Source organism: Marmota marmota, unplaced genomic scaffold, assembly GCF_001458135.2.
Source record: "Marmota marmota marmota unplaced genomic scaffold, marMar, whole genome shotgun sequence".
In the NCBI taxonomy this organism is placed as follows: Eukaryota; Metazoa; Chordata; class Mammalia; order Rodentia; family Sciuridae; genus Marmota; species Marmota marmota.
In genome coordinates this window covers 21,452,467-21,471,675 of record NW_025999869.1, presented here as the reverse complement: position 1 = coordinate 21,471,675, position 19,209 = coordinate 21,452,467, and the positions used below count along the sequence as shown (strand labels likewise).

Below are 19,209 nucleotides of genomic sequence, written 5' to 3'. Positions count from 1 at the left end.
TCTTGGGGGTGCCCCAAGCCCAGGCACCTCAGAAAAGCAGAAGCCCACATTTGGTGTCCAAAAGCCAGTGTCAGAAAGAGGTGCCACCTAGTTCCCACCCTGTCTGCCCCCTGCTGTCACCCTTTACTCATTACTGATCCCAGGGAGGAGCCAGTCACAGGAAAAAGCAACACTCACGCTGCCCCTGAAACAGTCCCCACAAGCAGAAGGGGACCCCTGAGTCCTGGGGTCCCCAAGCTCCACAGGATGGCATTGCTTTTGAAGTTGCAATCCCAGGGGAAGAGAATCCTCACCCCAGCCCAGGTGTGTTCTGCAGGCAGCTCAGTGGTCGGGGTGCATGCAGCGGGCCCTGGAGCCCTGCTTGCCCTGCTCTGCGGAGCTTCCTGTTCACCAGGCCATCTCCAGGGCCGGGCAGGCCCCAACAAGGCAGGCACTCAGCGCTGCAAGGCGCCAGGCAGAGGGAGCCGTTAAGATGAGCTGTTGGGAAAGAAGCAGGGACAGGGTCTCCCTGGAGGGGACAAGATTCAGAGAGAAGGCACCCTTGGGTGGTAGTTTGATGCTCACAGCTGTGGGACCCACAGAGCAGCTGGCTAAGGGAAGATGCTGTCACAAACGAACACATTGGCAGGGGACAGAGGCATGTGGGGCTCCCAGCACCATCCTCCTAGCCTACGGCACCAGGGACCACGATTTTGAGACATCATATAAAACCATAAATGAATTAATATTTATTACACATTTCAAATTCTCCAGTGGCTTCCCATAGCACTTGTAATGAAATCTAACTCCTGACCATGGCCTCAAAGACCCTGCACCATCGGAGCCCTGCCTGGGTCCCCAGTGGTCATTCCCAGCCCTCTTCCCATTGTTCATCAAGCTGCAGTTCACAGGACTCCTTTCTCCTCAGGCCAACCCAGGCCTGCCTCAGGACCTTTGCATTTGTCGCCTCTCTCTATTTAAGATTCTCTCAGGGGAGGGTCCTTCTTGCCATCCAATTTTCAGCTCAACTCTTACCTTCTGACCCCCTATTTAAAGCCACCTCCTTCTGTACTTATCCACCTGTACTTATCACCACCCAACATCTTCCTGTTTGTTTAATGACTGTCCCCACCACTTGACTCGAGGCTCCATGAAGACAAGAGCTTTGTGTATGTAATTCATGGTTGAATCCCCAGGGCCTAGGCCAGAGCCTTTAGCAATAATCTCCTTTTTAATTTTTTTTTTTTAGAAGTTGGAAAATAAAATCCCAAAGAAAGAAGCGGGACTTGCCCAAGGCACAGGTTGAGAGTGACAGCCAGGCACCTTCCTCCTGACCGCCAACAGAAATAGATGCCGTGGCCACTTATGAATCTGTCTGCCTGATTCCAGCACCCTCTCCACCACCTGCTAACTGCACCACCTCGGGCAAGTCACTTAGCATCTCTGAACCTCAGTTTCTTCATCTGTAAGATGGGCCTTTAAAAGCATTGCCCTTGGGGGTTTTTATAAAAACTGAATAAGATCATGCATCTCCAAGTGTTGACGACAGCCCTAGGCACACAGACAAGCACTCAGGACGTTAGTTATTTTTAGTTTTCAATATCATGGCAGAATCAAAGCCTGGGTTGGGGTGCAGGTGGGGTTCAGGGAACTCTCTGGAGAGGGTCCAGCCTGCACCTCAGTGGAGCAGGAAGCTGCTGGTGTCTGGTCGAGTCTAAGCTTGCTGGCCCAGCTACAGGCTGTTCGGGGAAGCTACGAGCAGGCACTTGTCTGGGGTGGGGCCTCCTGCTCCTTGGCTTCCTTGGTCCCAGGAAGAAATCTGAATGTGGGTGAATGTGCACATTTGTGAGAAAGCACACACACATCCTTAGGAGGTGAGTTTTGAATAATCGTGTGAGTATATTATTGGGGGCACTAGACCCTTTTAGGGTATAGGTATAAATCAAACCGCCTCCGTGGAACTCCTGACCCCTTTCACAGACGTGGAAGGTGGCAGAAGGTAGTTACTGACACCCAGGCTTTTGCTGTGTGCCTTGGGCAAATGGCTTGTCTTCTTGAATCCTCAGTTTCCCTACTTCAGAAGATGGTTTAGACAATCAAGTAAGCACAGGTAAGTGCTAAACACAACATGTGATGTCGTTTTCAAAAAATAAGACCCAGGGCCATGACCTGACAGCAGCCACCTAACACAGTTGACTACTGGGTTTGAGGATAATGAAAATTTGCAGGCACATTATCACGTCCTTCCTGATCAGACCTCAAACGGACCATTTGTCTGCAGCTCAAGGCCAGGACCCTTGAAGGAGACCCAGCTGCAGCCCTCCTGCTCGGCTCACCACTCTGGCTTCTCAGAAACTCCGACATCCAGGAACAGGTGGTTGTAACACCCTTGTCTTTACCCAAGTCGTGACAAAAGTTTGACCACAGTTGCATGGAGCAGCGCTCTGAGATCTTTCCTGGTTTCCTTCATTGGCCTGTGCATGACAAAGTATCTCTATCCCATGTTAAATGAACCCCCCCAGAGGCCGTGGAGGGATTCCCCCTGGCCGTGGACAGGGATGACACCCACCCATGACTGTTCAACATGGAGGTCAGACCCCTGGATCTGAGGTCACTCCCTTCAGTGTGGTCTTGGTCAAGTAAGCCGCGTAAGCCCTGCGGACCTCTTTCAAACTCATCTGTGAGCACTATGCAGGCTGGGGGCGTGCAGGCATGGGGACATAGCAGGATTCCAAACCTCACTATTGCTTTCAGAGGTGGAGTCTGTTTCCTAGTGGAATTGTACCTGGAAACCTCACCTACAAACTGATAAAAGCGGGCAGGACTGTTAGACGCAGGGGTGGAGCCCAGGGCCCTGGCCACAGGCTTGTCCCTCGCCCTCCAGGGAAGGACAGGTCTGGGCTCGATGAGCTCCAAGCACCTTCCAGATCTGACAAGCTGCGGCTCTGCTATTCTAATGCTCTGGGTCCTGTCATAAAAAGTTCTCTGACATGTGATTGGGTGTGCTGCGATTTTCACACCCTGTGATCTGCATTTGTAATGGGCCAGGTGCTGTGTGCGTCAGACACTTTAAATTCTCCAGGTCTATGACTCTGTGATTATTTCTGTCCTTTCCACCAGGACCTTGAAAGGATTCAAAGCCAAAGCAGACTTCCACTGAAGAAGCTCCTACTCGATTTGTTTAAAATGTCAAATGTCATTTCTGACAATGCAATTCCTCTTCATCCCCCCACAGAAATACCTTAGCATAGAGCCGGGGGTGGGGGACATCTCCCTCCCAGCCAAACACCTTCTGTCTTCTCAGGAGCATCACAGACAGTAATCAGCAGTGCATGCTACACTCCAAAAACACAGCCGCCCTCCAACTCCCATTTCTCAGATTAGGGAAACTGAGGCTTTCATGGCACACCCAAGGCCACCCGGAGAGGCAGTGGCTGGACTGTGAGCAGCCAGCCAGACTCCTGAACCCCGGTGCTCTGAATTCGAGGCCGTGGGGATGATCAGTGAGAGGAGGTGTTGACAAAACAGCAAGCCACTGGCTTCATGCCTCTGGATCGGAGAACAACCTTCCTCTCTCCCAAATCCAAATGTGAAATGACGACAGATTTGGGGGGCATCAGAATCTGTTTTCTGACAACGCCCCACCTCCTTTGCTCTAAGCAATCAGCACTAGAACCGGCCTCTGTGGTCCTCGAGAAAGTATCCCAAACATATTCTATATGTTATAAAAACTTTAAGTTGGGGTTGGGGTTGGATTAGGATGGCATGTGCCTCTGAGCCAAAATAAGAACTATATATGTGAAAAAAAAAACAGTGGTTTTCAAGGTACCTGCTAGTCAGGAAGTCTCAGCCACCGAAATAATGTTCCTGTTAGTAGTAGGGAGCCATTGAAGGCTTCTGAGATGGAGTGAGGGCAGACAGAACTACGTTTGAGAAAGAATAACGCGACATCTGACCAATTCAAGACTTTCACTCTGGGTTGGACCAGGCTTGAACACCAACTCTACTGATGTAAGCCAACTGTACGGAGGGAGACTGGATTTATTTCCACAAAACTTGGATGACTAGTTGATTCATCTGTTAGTTTGTTGGCAGCTGCTGTTGGGTTCTCACATGAAAAGACAAAGATCAAAGATCTAGAGGTGGGCAGGACAAAGAGACAGTGGTTTGAGCCACTGACCGGCTGAGTGACCTTCAAAGGCCGCAGAACCCCTCCTGGGTCTCAACCTACCTGTCTGTAAAATGGAGCTAATGACAGCTACTCCCACCCACTTCCCAGGATCTGTGGAAGGCAAATAATATGACAGGTGAAAGCTGAGGAGGAAAGACACAGAGCAACACATTATTAGGACCAGCGACGGCTTGGAAAGCGGCAGCTTGGAGGAGCAGCCCGGCCGAGGCATGGTCTCAGGAAGGCTGACTGTAAAAGCCAGGCCGGTGCAGCCCTATAATTAGAAGGAAAGGAAACTGAAAGGACATACTCCCCCAGAGCATGGTGACAGACAGCTGGGATTTGGTGGCCCATTCTCTATTACTATTCTCATCAATGCTGATAAAAATTCTTATTAATGATATTTGATATCTACATGATAATCGTCAAGTTTTCCAAAAAGCTTTTGCATACATTCTCTCCCTTGGGTCTTTGGATAAGGGACAAGGTGTTGGGTAAGAATTGACAGCTAAGAAAGTGGGCTCTGGAATCAGACTTGGTTTCCAAACCCTGTTCTTTCGTTTACCAGCTCTGTGGCCCTGGGCAATTATTTAACCTCTCTGATCTCCGTAAAAGGGAGATGGAATGTGTAGCATGTGTAGGGAGATGGATAATGAGTAGCAGGGAGATGATATTTTTTAAAGGGTAGTCAGGGAAATCCTGTATGACAAGGTAATGTATGAGCAAGGTGCCGCATGGAGTGACAGAGAGAGCCGCCAGATATCTTGAGGAAGAGAATTCCAGGAAGAAGAGGCAGGTGATGCAAAGGCCCTGAGGTAGGAGCAAGGAGGCCATCTGCATGGACTAGAGAGAACTGTGGAAAGAGGAATGCTGGTGTGATCAGAGAGGTGGCCAAAGGCTTTCCATGAGGGGTTCTGCCTTTGCAGGCATTAGAAGATGGTTACATGCGGAGCAGAAGGAAAGAAGGACACGGTGTTGAACATAACATCTTAAAACCTGCAGCAGTGGCCCAAGTGGCCAGCAGGTGGTATACAGGCTAATACAGTCTGCTGTTGTGTTTGCCAGCCCAAAATTTATTATTTTGCTATTTGATAGTGTTTATAATATGCTATTTGGTTGCTTGATGGTTAATTAGTTGTTCATAAAAAACACTGGAAAACTTCACCCCAAAAAAACAGATTCCAGTTTCTCTTTCAAAACCAGGAAGACACAGCATCTCTCTCACCTAGGACCAGCTGGCTGGAGCTGCCCGCCTTGGACTCCACAGGTGCCCCTCCCCAAGGTCTCCCTGATGCTGAGTTCCAGCAATTGTTTATCCCCAAAGTCAGTCTTCTCAGAGAAGAGGAGCACGTTGGGGTACCCACGTCTCCATACAAACTGAGAAGAAAACAGTGTTCAAGATGGCCCCACCTTTCCTATACAGGGCCGGCTACACTTCTGAACGCTGACCACCTGGCTGTGGGGGAAATTCGGGTTTATAGACCCTGATACTTGCTGAGGCCCAGAAGAGGCCTGGAGCATTTAGAGTTGAAAATTCCCTAAGCCAGAGGGAACCTCCGGACCAGAGAGCTCGGGTAGGAGGCAGGGGAAGAGAGACTCCTCAGAACCTCTCAAGAGGTTCTTTCGGGTCCCTGAAGAGCTGCTTTCAGGCCCCTTAGTTTGGGGAATTTTCTAAGAGCAAAACCAACTCAGGCTCAGGAAAGTACAGACTGGTGCTGACCAATTAGAAGGTTTGGAGACAGGGCAGGGGACCCAGAACCTCCCCTAGTGTTTGAATGCTTAGAGGAAAAAGAGCTTGGGACCAATCAGGGCACAGATGTGGCCTCAGCCATATGCAGACGCAGCAGGGCAGAGTCTGGCCGGGAACAACCAGGTACCCCCCAGGAGGCCCCCAATGTGACAGGAGGTGTGGGCAAAGAGGGCTGCCCCAGTGGTCTGGTTTGGCTCTTTGGGAGAGAGACAGGTTGTCCCCCGAAATCATGAGATACTCTTCAAGAGGACTGGATCACTCCTTTCCAGAACGAGAATGACATGCAGAGGCCACAATGTCCCTGCTGAATGGCCTCATTTAGCAGGGTGCTCACTCTTCTGTGTCTCTCACCTCTTGGATCCAATGGAACCCTTTGCAGAAGGGTGAGTTTTCAAACATATATTCCTTAAGTCCCAGGGTGACCTGGGATAACTCAATTGCTGAGCCTGTTATCCTTGTCTTTAAAGGATCAAGTCTTAAAGCCACAATGAAATATCTGTTAGGATGGCAACTATCAAAAAGACAAGAGATAATAGGTGCTTAGGTGCTGGTGAGGAAGGAAACGGGGCGGGAGGCAACAATTGCACACTTTGGTGGAAATGTAAATTAGTACAGCCATTTAGGAAGACAGGATGGAAATTACACAGACACACACACAGACACACACACACACACATACACATAACCTAGAAATTAAACTGCCATTTGAACCTGCAAGCCCTCTGTTGAGTATCTAGCCAAAAAGAAATGAAATGAGCATGTCAAGGAGACACCTGCACCCCAAGTTCATGGCAACACTGTTCACAACAGCCAAGATTAGGAGCCCAGCTAAATGGCCACCACTGGGTGAACGCATAAAGAAAAGAGGACAGACGCACACAATGGGACACGAAAAAGAAGAAAATCCTGTCATTTGTGACAAGATGGTTAAAACTGAAACACCTGAAGTGAACTAGAACAGGTCCAGAAAAACAAATATAACGTGATGATCTCACTTCTTTATAGGATCTAAAACAATGGAACGCACAGAGGCAGAGTTAGAAGGGCGGTCATCCCGGCTTGGTTTGGGGAAGGCAGGAAAGGTTGGTCAAAGGACAGGCAACTTCAGTTAGGAGCAGCTAGTGCAGGAACTCTGTTATCTAGAGTGGTGACCAAACCAATAATAGTGGAGTCTATGCCTGAGAGTTGCTATGGGAGTAAACTGTACATGTTCTCACCTCAAAAAAAAAAAAAAAAGATAAATATATAAGTTAATGAATGTGCTAAATAGCTTAATTTAGGCAACCCACAATGTATACATATATCAAAGCATTTTAGTACGATATGTCAAGATCATTGTACTGTCATGTGTGACTAATTAAAACAAATTTTTAAAAAAGCATTTTATACCATAAATATATACAAGGTTTTTTGATATATACATGTGTGTGTGTATATATATATAGATAGATAGATAGATAGATAGATGTATATATATATCTATATCTATCTATCTATATATATATATATGTATATATATATTTGAGAAAATAGATATGAACTGAACCTGACCCAGATAATTGGACCAGATGGTTCATAGTAAATATTTAGCACGTGCATGGCACCTAGTAATTGCTAAATAAATATTAGCTTTTATTATTTTAAAAGGGCTGCTGTGAGAGATGTGAATGGGGAACCAGAGTCCTGCCCCCTATTCATCCCCCTCACCCCCCTTGCCTTCTTCAGCATCTCCGTGAAATTCCCAGGCCTCCTTAGGGCGAAGTTTAAGTCGTATTATCTAATCTCTAATCTGATCTCTTTATTGTAAAAACAGAAAACCTTGTCCAGAAAAGGGAAGAGATTATGGTGAATCCCATTCGTGTCAATGGCAGAACTGGAACCAGAGCCCAGGCTCCGCACCCTGGCTCGGTGCACTGCCCCAGCTGCTCCGCTCCACCCAGCCACACTCCCAGCCTGGGGGTTCCTGGGAGCCCCCAAGCCAGTCTTCCTCCCCATGAGCTAGGAGAGGAGTGCAGGAGATGGAAGCTGCTCTGGAGTTGGGCCTGCCCCCAGTCCTCACTCTGCTCTGGAAGGCACAGCGTAGCCTAGCCAAGCTTTGGTTTCCCCATTTGTGAAACGGAGCCACCACCTTCACCAGAGGATTTTAGAGCGCATGAGCGGAAAGCATTTGGCCCAGTGCCAGTCGTGCGGAAAATAGCCGGTGGGTTGTCGTTATTGTTACAGTAGGTGCTCAAAAATGTGTGGAACGCAGGAATTCTTCCCTGTGTGTGCTGGCCTTCACCCCTGCTCCAGGAGCCCCTGTGGGAGCACCCTCCACACACACACACACACACACACACACACACACCCTACACCTGTGGGTCTTTGTGGCATCCTCTCCTTGCAGATTTACAGCAAAGCTCAAGTAGCCACTGAGCAGCATTAAAATTAGAGGAGATGTGCTCTTGTCCCAAGTTTAAGAGGGGGGGCAGCAGAGTGGCCATGAGATGGTCAGTAGAGGAAGGACAGTGGAAACAAAGGGACACCATGTCCTGGATTCCCAGGACACATGGATTTCCTGATCTTTTGTGTTCTGCCCCTGACATGTTGAGGTGACCTCTCTGGGCCGTATTTATGTCATTTGTAAAATGGAGTCATTCTACACATTCCCCTCTCTATCAAGATGCTATGAACAGCCTGCCCAGGAGCCATCGGGCCCCTTAGCCACCAACACAGTGGATGCTGGCCTCTTCCTTGTCCCTGAGACGCTGCTGCCGCAGAAGCCTTTCCTGGCTCCTCATCCACGAGGCCATGGGCTGCCTGTGGCCGCTTCCAGCCAGGTTCTGCCTCCAACTCAGGCACATCATGGTGAGGGGCAGCTGCTGTCAGGGCCACAGAACACTGTGGACACGAGCCCAGGCTGCAGAGAGGCGCTTGCCTCTGAGCCCAGCCTCGACCCACTGCTGATTATGTATGACCTTGAGCAAATCAGGGGGCTTGATTGAGCCCCAGTCTTTCTACACATAGACAAGGGGATTTAATCATCAGCTATTGCAAGGATCAAAATAAGATAAATAAGTAAAGTGACCAGCGCATGCATCCTGTATAAGTCCACGAGAGGTCACTGCGATGATGAAGAGGACAATTCAGGTACCAGAGTCCCTATTCCTTGGAGGCCACGTGGGTGCCCAGTGAGGGAGCCCTGATCAAATGCCCTCATTTCATGGGGCCTGCATTAGTCCATCCATCTGGTCCCTGCTCTCTTGCTTTGCTGAGCTAACCTTCCCCTGAGCCACCATCCCATGGTGCCCTGTCAATGGTGAAGTTTGGGGGCATAAAGTGCTCACAGAGACACGTGCGCCTGGTCATCTCTGACATTTATTGAACATTCCCCGTGTGCTGGCCCTTGGTAGGCACTTGGAATGCATTGTCTCTTTTAGGCTCTCTTAGAGCAACCCTATAATTATCCTCATTTGGTAGATGATATAAATGAGACTCAGAGAGGTTTCCTAACTTCTAAGATCACACAGCCAAGCTAGGATGAAAACACTTGCATGTCTAACAGGTACCTGGCCTGCCTCCCCATGCCCAAGAGATGGAAAGAGAGACCAGGAAAGGGAGGTTCCCCCACACCGGTGTATAACCACGGATCCTCTCGTTCCAGCAGACAGATTCTCAGCAAAGCATCCATCGCCGTCCCACTTCCTCCAGCCTGGCCCAGCCCAGCTGTCTGACCTTCCTCTTCTCTCTGAGCAGAACAGCTTAGGACAAAGCCAGGCAGGCAGGCAGGTCATGGCAGGTGGAACCGCTCCTAGCAGTGGGGCAAGACGGGCAGTTCCGCTGTCTGAGGCGCCTGGTCCTGCCTCTGAGCCGGCTGAACATGACTTCAGGGCCAGAGGCAAGAGAGGGGCGGGGGATGACATGGGGACATCCTGTTGGGACACAGGGTGAGAGGGCCCCTGGCCACGCGGCTCCAGATCACACTGAAACACTGCCCTCGTAGAGTCTCTGTGGTAACTTCTCTGCCCAGCCCTTAGCAGACAGGGACGGCAGCAGATCTGCTGGGCCGTCTGTGTTCTCCTGTTGAACCAAACCGGTGGTCCCCACCATCAGGAATCTCCTAAGGGGATGGGGGCAGGCGTTCAGGATTCCCCGTCCCGCCCCAGATCTATGGAATCGAAATCCTCAGGGGTGGGGCTCGTGAAGAGGTGCCTGACGAGTTCCCTGGGTGATGTTGGTGTGACGGGCACTTGGGATCTGCTCAACAAGGTGACCAGCCCTTCAGGATCTCACACTCTACCACGCCTCATTTCAAAGTCTAAATTCCCTATGTGACTCTGTCCAAGGCCCCGGGTGAAGAGGGGATAAGGGACACTGGGGACAGACTGTGATCTTCAGGAAGGGATTCTTAAATGTCCATGTGTTAAAAGCCTCAGGAACTACGACGTGGTGGGTCTGCAGGGGAAATCAGAGAGGAATGGCATTTTCCCTTGTAGATGGTTGACCGATCACTCCTGGGGGAACACGAGCCCTCAGGCAAAGCTGCCACAAAGTTATCTCTAAAGGCAACTAGAAGAACCGATGGGTGAGCGAGCAGCAGCAGACCCGACCCCCCATCCCTGACTTTAACATGGGAGTCTCTGAGTCTGTACCTGTCACTGTCCCTCAGCATCTCAAAGCCCAGAGGCAAATGTTTTATTCTCCTGAAGACAGGTCTGTGTACCTGCCAGGTGGAGACCCAGCCACATGAACCATGTTTTACTTGCAATAAATAGAACTGGACCTGAGACTGGAATGTGGACCCCCTGGACCCCAAAACACAAATGATTAGCCCCATATGTAAATGGAGGAATGGTCATGTAATGGAAATACTATACAGCAAAGAAATGGGTCTATTGTTCTAGGCAATGGTATAAATGAATTCCATGCACATCATGTGGGGTAAAAGAAGTGTATATAAAAGAGTACGTAGTGTGCTATTCCAAGTACATAAGGCTTAAAAATAGGCAAAACAAATCTATGCATTAGATGAGGATAAAGTTACCTTCATAGGGATGGGAGTGGTTAGTGACTAAAAGGGTCACAAAGGGGATTTATGGAATGGTAGTCATGCTTTAATTTATTTATCTTGGAGCACTAGCTAGTTTCTGGAAAGTTCCTTGAGCTGTACATTTATGATTTGTGCACTTTTCTGTATGCATATTATATTTTATTAGAAAGCGTTTTTTAAAAAAAAAAAAAAAAAACATTAGTAAAATTCTTCAAAGAAGGCTCTAATTTAAAAGAAGACATTTAAAAATAAAAACATTGTGACTATCTACAGATGGATGGCATTTCATAGCTATGGGATCCTGGACTCTGCCTGCCCCAGGAACCAGGAAGGAGACGGTTCTCAGAAACCAAGAGGCATTGGAGCTGTTCCAGGCATAACCAGGGCTGTGGAAACTGGTGCCTCAGCACTCCCTGCCCCCACCCTGCCCACCCTCCACAGGACCACAAGGACAATGGCGGGCCCATTTTCCACGGGGTGCCCAGGTTTAGCTGAGTGCCAGTTAAAGGGAGTTTAATGGAGCATTTTTCTGTCCTCAGAGCAGTTTTCTAGACCATTTCCTATTTGATGCCTTTGAAAACCCTCTTGGGGAACAAGGAGTACTTCCACTTTATAGATGGAGCAGTTGAGGCCAGGAAGGGGTTCAAGGTCACACTGCTAGTCAGAGGCTCAGCCAGGACTTAACCACAAGGCCTCAGGGGTCCAATTCGGTAGTTCCTGGGCTCCACCCAGGATGGGCTCTCCAGTCATGGTGGCTGTAGCAGCTGGAGCTTGGTGGGAGCTCTCCAGAGGGGTCTCAGAGCCCTTCCACAACCCAGGAGGGGTTGTTCCTGCCACCGTTTACAAATGAAGGAATGAGGGGTCAGAAAGACCCAGAGTCTTGCCCAAGGTTAACAGCCAGCAAATATGGAGTACGGGTTGGAAGCAATGGTCTCTCAGACTTGAATCCAAACTCCAAACACACCAGCCCAGGGGTTCCCAAATCCGGAGTCCACTTGGAGCTTGTGAAAATACAGCTTCCCTGTCTCCACCAGCATGCTCCACATTCCACTTATTCAGACTTAGGATGAGGCCGAAGGAACTTGTATTTTTTTTTTTTTTAAATAACTGCCCTAGACATTTGAGCAGCTCAGCTCTAAAGTACAGTGCCACAAAAATGTGGCAGAAAAAACAAATTCAAGAGCAAAGTTTAATTGAACAACTTCCAAGTTAATTCACTGGACCCCTCTACTAAGTGGAGTTCTAACCACTGTTTGCAGCCCTGGAAGGACACTCTCACCATCCTTAGAGGCTGGTTGCACAACAGCCATACTTGGAGAAGGGGCCGTGTCTGGCAAGGGGCACCAGAAGGGTTCCTGGGGGATATGATGTCTGCTTGGTGCTCTGATTGCTGGTCAGTCACTGTTTGAGTTTACTTTATTAAAATTCATCAGCAATAACTTATAATTTATGTCCTGTGGTTTTGAGTGTTTCGAAGAGAGAATTTTAAAAAGTCATGCTGACCATTCATCAGACACCGTAAGAAGCATCTTTTCCAACCAGAGATATGAAAAATTGTGCTCTATCTGTGTATTACAATAAGAATTGTAATACATTCCACTGTCATATGTAAATTTTTAAAAATTAATTTTAAAAAAGAAGCATCTTTTCAGTGGTGGGATTTAGAATACTCCAGGGATCCAATAAGATTCTTCTAATTATAGACTTTTAAGAGTTTGGGATTCTAGGATTCCAATTTGCAAGATGCCATGATTCTCTGAGTCAACTCCCTAATCTTCCAGGGGTTCCAGATGTTTGGTGCTAGGTTTAGTGACTGTTCATATGAACTGACTATGCCGGGTGGTTTATGTGCCCTTCATAGAGGTGAATCCCATCCCAAGGTCACAGAGATAGAAGTCAGACCAGGACTGGAACCTGAGCACTGTGGCTCCGGAGCTCACATGTCCCACCGCAGTGCCACACGGACCCCAAGCTCTGCTGCTTCCACGCTAAGCTTCCAAGTGTCCAGAATGAGACGCTTTGTGCCGTGAGCCCTGCATTTGTTTGGAGGACCCACAAGGAAGGCAGGCTACAGGGACAGGTAAGCGGTTCCAACAGGACACGTGAGCACACACGGGCCAACACACACATGCATGCTGGTGTCACCCCCCGGCTGCGTGCATAAGCCAGGCCAACTGCTGTGGGCACTGGAGCTGAAAGGGAACCGAGACTTCTCCATGAGGGCTCCCTGTCCACACCAGGGGATGGTCACTGCTGTTCTCCTGATACCTCGGTGGCCTGGGAGGGGCCGCTGTACTCTCAGGAGTGAAAAAAGAAGAGCCAGGGGAGGGATTTCTCTCTCTATTGCAGACTCTAAACTGGAAAATGCTAAAAGTATCACCCGTTACGGGAGGAGATGGGTTTTAGAAGATAATTTGTTAATCAGTGAGTAATAATTAAATATCAGGCACTGGGATCAGCCAATGGGGAGACAATGAGATACCTTAAACTTCCAATCCGACCCCCTCCTTTAATTCATGCCCCACCCCACCAAGACACCTTGCCAAGGGACTCTTGGACTTAAACTCCCTCAGTTTACCTCAATGCTTATCAAGTGAAAGTCATGCCCGGTGGTGTGGAGTCTTTGCAGACACACGGAACTGTTTTCAGATGCAGTCCTCTACCTGGTTTTGCTTCAGAATAATCTGGTAGGGAAGCTGCTGGAGATTTAGAAGAAACAGAACTGTGGAAGCCAGGTGATGAGGGTCCCTGATACTATTTTCCTTACTTTTGTGTCTGTCTATAATCTCCCATTAACAAGTATATGTATATACGTAAACACAACTTTAAAGCCATGCTCCTTGACCTGACACACAAGGCCTTTAATGATCTGGCCCCATCCTACCTCTCAGACCTCAGATGTTCCCCACCCAGCTTAACAGGTTCCTGCACGTTATCTGTTTCCTCCTGCTTTGAGTGTTGTATTCTTGCATGTGCTATTTTCTCCCTTCAAATGTCTTTTCCTCTTTTTTTTTTTTTTTCTTATTTCATTCTCATTAAGCCTTCAAAACTGACATTCAATACTAGCCCCTCCATGAAGCCTTCATTAAGTCTGTATCCAATGTCCTATTGCTCCTCTGGGCCCCCGAGGCAGCCCATTTGCCTGGGTTTTACCACCTACCTCCATCTGTAAATGGACCTGTCTCCACCAACTGTGAGCCTTTGGGATCCTGACACATCACACAGGCTCCTTAAGTGTTTTTTTGAACTAAGTGTCTGAAGAGAACAGAGGCTGTGTGACTTAGAGGAAGTGGCTTGACCTTTCTGAGTCTCTATCCAGCTCCATCCACACTGAAAACATTTGCAACTACATAAAGAAGCAGTAGAGGATTGTGAGGACAGCTGTGCAGAGGAGAAGAGGAGGTACAGGGGAAAGAGCCCAGCCTGGTGACATAAGCAGAGAGGGACTCAGCAAACGAGAATCCTCTTTTCATCATCTAAATCCCAATCTCAAGAGTGGCTTGCTGTGGTGCGTGCGCCAACTCGGGACATCGATATCCCAAACCAGCGGCATGAATTGAGGCAAGTAATTCAAAATCTAGGGACCAATAATTCCTCAAGGGGGACTTCGGGGAACTCCTGAGGATCCTTCCAGTTACACAGTTACAGATATCTGCTGATTCGTAGGCAAGAGCAATGGAGATAGGGGTGTGTGTGTGTGTGTGCGTGTGTGTGTGTGTGTGTGTGTGTGATGTACACATAAACACTTGCTAGTAAGTGCTAGAGAAGACGATTGATAAATTTGTGTCCCCTGACTTACAGTCTAGCCATCATCTCATTGCTGATCCCAAATGGCCTCCAGGGGACGTGGGGACAATTTGCTGGCCTCCACAATTTACCCATCACCCACATAATAAACAGAAACTTTGGGAAAGACCTAGGCAAAGTGAGGCAGGGGAAAGTCAAAAGACCTGAGCCAGGTCCTGCTTTCCCCACTCACCGTGGGACCTCAGTCCAATCACCAGTCTTCCTGGGAAGGCCTCAGCGCTGCCATCTGACTGGCTCAATATCTCCAAGGACCCCCTCCCCCAGCCACCTGTGACTGGGCTCTCCTCTGAATTAGAACTGGAGGTACGTCTGATCACTCAACAGACACAGAGTGCCCTCCTTTCACACGCAGGACACGACCCCAGAGCCAGACAGACCCACGGCTTATACCCTAGTCAGAGAGGAAACTTCAGACAAAAATTGTGCTCAGTCTAAGGAGGAAACACTTCAAAGTGCAATAAGATGATACCTACCCTAGGAGGAAGCGAGAAGAGTCATTAATTGATGACTGTGAACATAATAAAGAAGGCCCGGTGTATCGCATGCATGACCTGAGATGTGTCAGCTCATTTAATTCTCCTGTCAATTCTCTGAGGAAAGAACTCAGATCCCTCATCGTTTCAAATGAGAAGACCAAGGTGTTTAGAGACGTGAAGGTCCAGGCACACAGCTAGCAATATCCAGGATCTGGATCCACACCTTTCCCTATAAAACTGTTCATAAAACTCCTTTATAAGTGCAAGCATTAGTACTGTTAGAGTCACAGAGACCCTGGGCCTGAGGTTCTGAGCTAACTTGTGCTGGGCGCTCAGGAACCATGGGCCGCTCTCAGAGGGATGCCCACCCACTCCAGCAAGAAACCCAAAAGTCGGGGCCCAGCCAAGGAGTACAGGAAGGTGCTCACAGGGACAACTCTCTCCCCAAGCACACTGGGGCTCTCCTCTAAGGCTTAGCACCTGCCTCGTGGCCCCTCACATCTGCCCTACCTGGTCAGGGCAGAGCCAGTGGCAGCCTATTAAGGAGTCACTAGAAGAAGAACTTCTAGGACCAGGGGAGTTCAGTCCCACCCAAGGAGGAGTGCACAGGGAGTGGATCTCAGAGTCCTAACCCACAAGAACAGGTGGAGAGGGGGCCTGGCAGCCCCTGCCCACAAAACACTCAGATACAGATGCCATTGCCCATCTATACCTGGCTCCCCCAGCCCTTAAGGATTAGACCACTAAGAGACATGGAATCAGGAGAGTTCCAGAGACCCTGACTCATTCCAGTCCCTCCCACACTGTACAGATGAGAACACTGAGGCACGGGAACTAGTGGCAGAGGGGGACTCACTGTTCTACTCTACCAGACTAGCAGCATAGTGCATTCTGCTCTTCCTACAAACAGTCGAACAGGTGCAGAGCCCTGGCAGTGATCTAAGCCAGCCTCTTACTGGGAAACGGGACCCTGAGCCTCTTAGGCTCCTTGCCTGCAAAATGAAGGCGATAATTCCTGCTCGGTCTGCTCAACAGGGTGAATTAATTGAGAATGAATCTTAATAATCATCCAATGCCTTTATTTTATAGGTAGAGAAACAAGCCCAGAGAGGTAATGGAACTATCCTCAGGCCACACAGCTGTGAGTCACAGAGGCATAACTGATGAATTCTCTTTTCACATGGCCACACGGCCTAGCTACAAAAACTCAAAAATTCGTAAAGACCATGCGTACTCAACCCAGACACCAGAACCCAGGAAGTGTTCAATGAGCACAAGCTATAATCACCTCTAGAAGTGTCCTACGCAGAGGGCATGGGAACCACCCAACCTCGGCTCCCCACCTGTACAAGGAGGCGCACATCCTTGGTGTTTCTCCACCTCTCCTCCGCCTTGAACCCAGGCATCAGCTCTGGACCATGGCTGGGGACAGAGGCAGCTTTTCTGATTCTTCAGGAAACCCTCAGGCAATCAGCTCTGGCCCCTTCCAGCAGGGGTTGAACTTGCCCAGGGGCTCTGCTCAGCTCTGCTGCCTCTAAAGATACTCATGGGGTTCCTGTTCCCTGAGACAGGGTGACAGAGCCGAGTGACTCCCTCATCTCCCTGTGTCAGCACGGAACTCTGTGCTTCCTAGTCTTCATGGCGCCTAGTGACAGTGTGTGCCCCCATTTTACAGCCGGGAAAGCGGAGGTTCTGTAAATCACTGCAGGAGCGCCAGGGCTGTCTGGGTTATCTGACTTTCCCAGCCCTCCCTCTGGGTCTGTGGCATGGCCCCTGTGGCCACCTGGGTGTGCACAAGAAGCCAACATCTCTCAATTCCTGCCTCTGGCACTTGTCCTTAATACCATGAAGGGAATCTCCTCCACCTCTCCGTGAAAGCAGATCCCCAGAAGCCCAAGCAGGGGCTTTGATTCTCCCAGGGACAAGAGTCCAACTACCCACGCATGTGAGTGTGACCTTCCTCTTTGAGATCACAATCCTAGTCCTGTCCCTTTCTGAGTCCCAATCCCCAGCTCCCAGACTGGCTACATCACTGGCTTCTTTCAGTGTACCTAGGGGATCCAGGCCCCGGAGTCCCTGTCCTTGCAGCCACATGTCTGCCCCCGCCAACTCCTGGTTCCTTCCCCACCTTCCAGGAGCCCCACGGCCAGCATAGAACAGATTAGCTCTGCAGCCCCCTTCCCCTGCGCCAGCCTCCCAGCCTCCAGGAGTGCTTACCTGTCCCTGCAGGTGGGGGAGGGTGCCCCAGAGGAGCGGGCTGCCGCCTGGAGCCCTCTCACGAGGGCCGGGAGGGAGGAGGGAGGTGCGGAGCTGCTGCCGAGCAGGAAGGCGCCCAGCGCAGCCCCAGCCTGAGAGGCAGCTGAGAAAGTTGGAGTAGGTGTGTCCCAGCCCAGGAGGAGGAGGCAGAGGAGGAGGGGGAACTGAGGCGGATCATCCCCTCCCACCAGCGCTGTCTCACTGACACCCAGGGAGGAAGCCAACTGGTTTGTGGCCCAGAACTCACCGAGGGGAACAAGTCTTGGAATACGACGACGGCTGGGAGGGATCTGGGAAGCCAGCTCCTTCTCCACCCCCTGCTCCTTTCACAGAGATAAACTGAGGCCGCGGACAGGTAGGGTTGCCCAAGGGCACACGCGAGACCACGAGGTCCTGGAAGAGTCCTCTTGGCTCTCGGAACAGTGTTCTTCCCTCTCCTCCTCCACCCTCCACATCTGACCCTGAGGACCACACCATCCCCACCCCACCCCCGGGATCTGGAGTGATAAAGTTCCATTTCAGACCCTGGCACTGCCACCGACCTCCTCTGAAACCATGGGTCAGTGACCAAATCTGAGTCTCGGTTTCCTTTTATGAAAAGATAGGGCTAATAAAAAAAAAAATAGTTCATAGCTTATGGGGTGGTTTTTGAGGTTCGATGAGATAAAGGTTGATAGAAGGCACTTGGCTGAGAAAGTCCCCCATAGGAGGCAATTCTCATTGCTCTTGGGTTATGTGACTTTCCCTATCCAACCTTAGGCTTCCCATCTGTAAAATGGGGATAAGGGGACCCCCTGCTGTAAGAGTGTGCAGACTCATGAGATAGATGGCTTGCACAAAGCTAACTACGACTCCTTCAGACACAAGACATCTCAGCCTGGATCTTTTATGGGGTGCCTCTCTGCTCAGGCTCCCCCCCAGTGATTCCAGGGTGCACCATGTTGAGGACCAGATCTTAAGGGAAGGGAAGAAGACTCAGCAGGAACTCCTCTCCCGTCACCTCCGCTCATTTTAGTTACAGGACATATTCTCTTGTTAGGTTTGTACTTTCATATGGTGGGGGCTACCCCTTTCCAGGCACTATACTAGGCACTCGGAACATTGAGATACAGAAGCAGTTCCTGCCTGACAGATCCACAGAGCAGCAGCTCTGAGACATTCTATCTGATATCCCCTCTCCCCACCAGGTCTTGAAGCCCCTCTGCAGCATCCCTGGCAAATAAGTGAGTCTCTTCTTGCCCATCTCCGACTCCAGGGAGCATGTAACCAGTTCACAATCCACGACTCTACCTGATGTTCAACCAAGTGGCAGCCCTTGAACCTGATTAATAAGCAAGAATTCTTCCTATCTTCATTATTACTGTTATTGTAAGCTTATGTGACCTCAGGCAGATAACTGAAATCTGCTAAATCTCTGTTTTATTATTTGTTAAATGAAGTCATAACAGTGCTGAGGCCACTCAGAGGAGATGTGCTTTCCCTACTGTGACAAAACTTGGCCTGGGGTTAGGACTTGGCTGTATGGAAGTTTAGGCTGGCCCCTAGGAGTAAGTGGAAGCGTGAAGGTGCTGCTCTTGCTTATATAGGAGTCATAAGGCTCCTGGTTTTCTCCAGCTTAGAGTAAGAAATTCACTCACGGAGCTACTGCAGCTACTGTGGGCCGTGTCTTCACGGACCTGTCACTAGTACCAGGGATGACCACAATCTCCAAGCAGACTGCTGAGGTGTGTTGCCCAGGACA

The 19,209-nt window shown here is 49.6% G+C and overlaps 1 protein-coding gene across 1 annotated transcript in view; it reads right to left on the bottom strand.

Moving 5' to 3' along the window:
* Fat2 (FAT atypical cadherin 2) overlaps positions 1–17,565 on the bottom strand; it is an 87,333-nt gene extending 69,768 nt beyond the window's left edge. The window contains exon 1 of the mRNA XM_015492706.2: positions 17,430–17,565. The gene's annotated coding sequence lies outside the window, so the exon portion shown is untranslated. The remainder of the gene's footprint in view (positions 1–17,429) is intronic.
* Between the last annotated feature and the right edge of the window lie 1,644 nt (positions 17,566–19,209).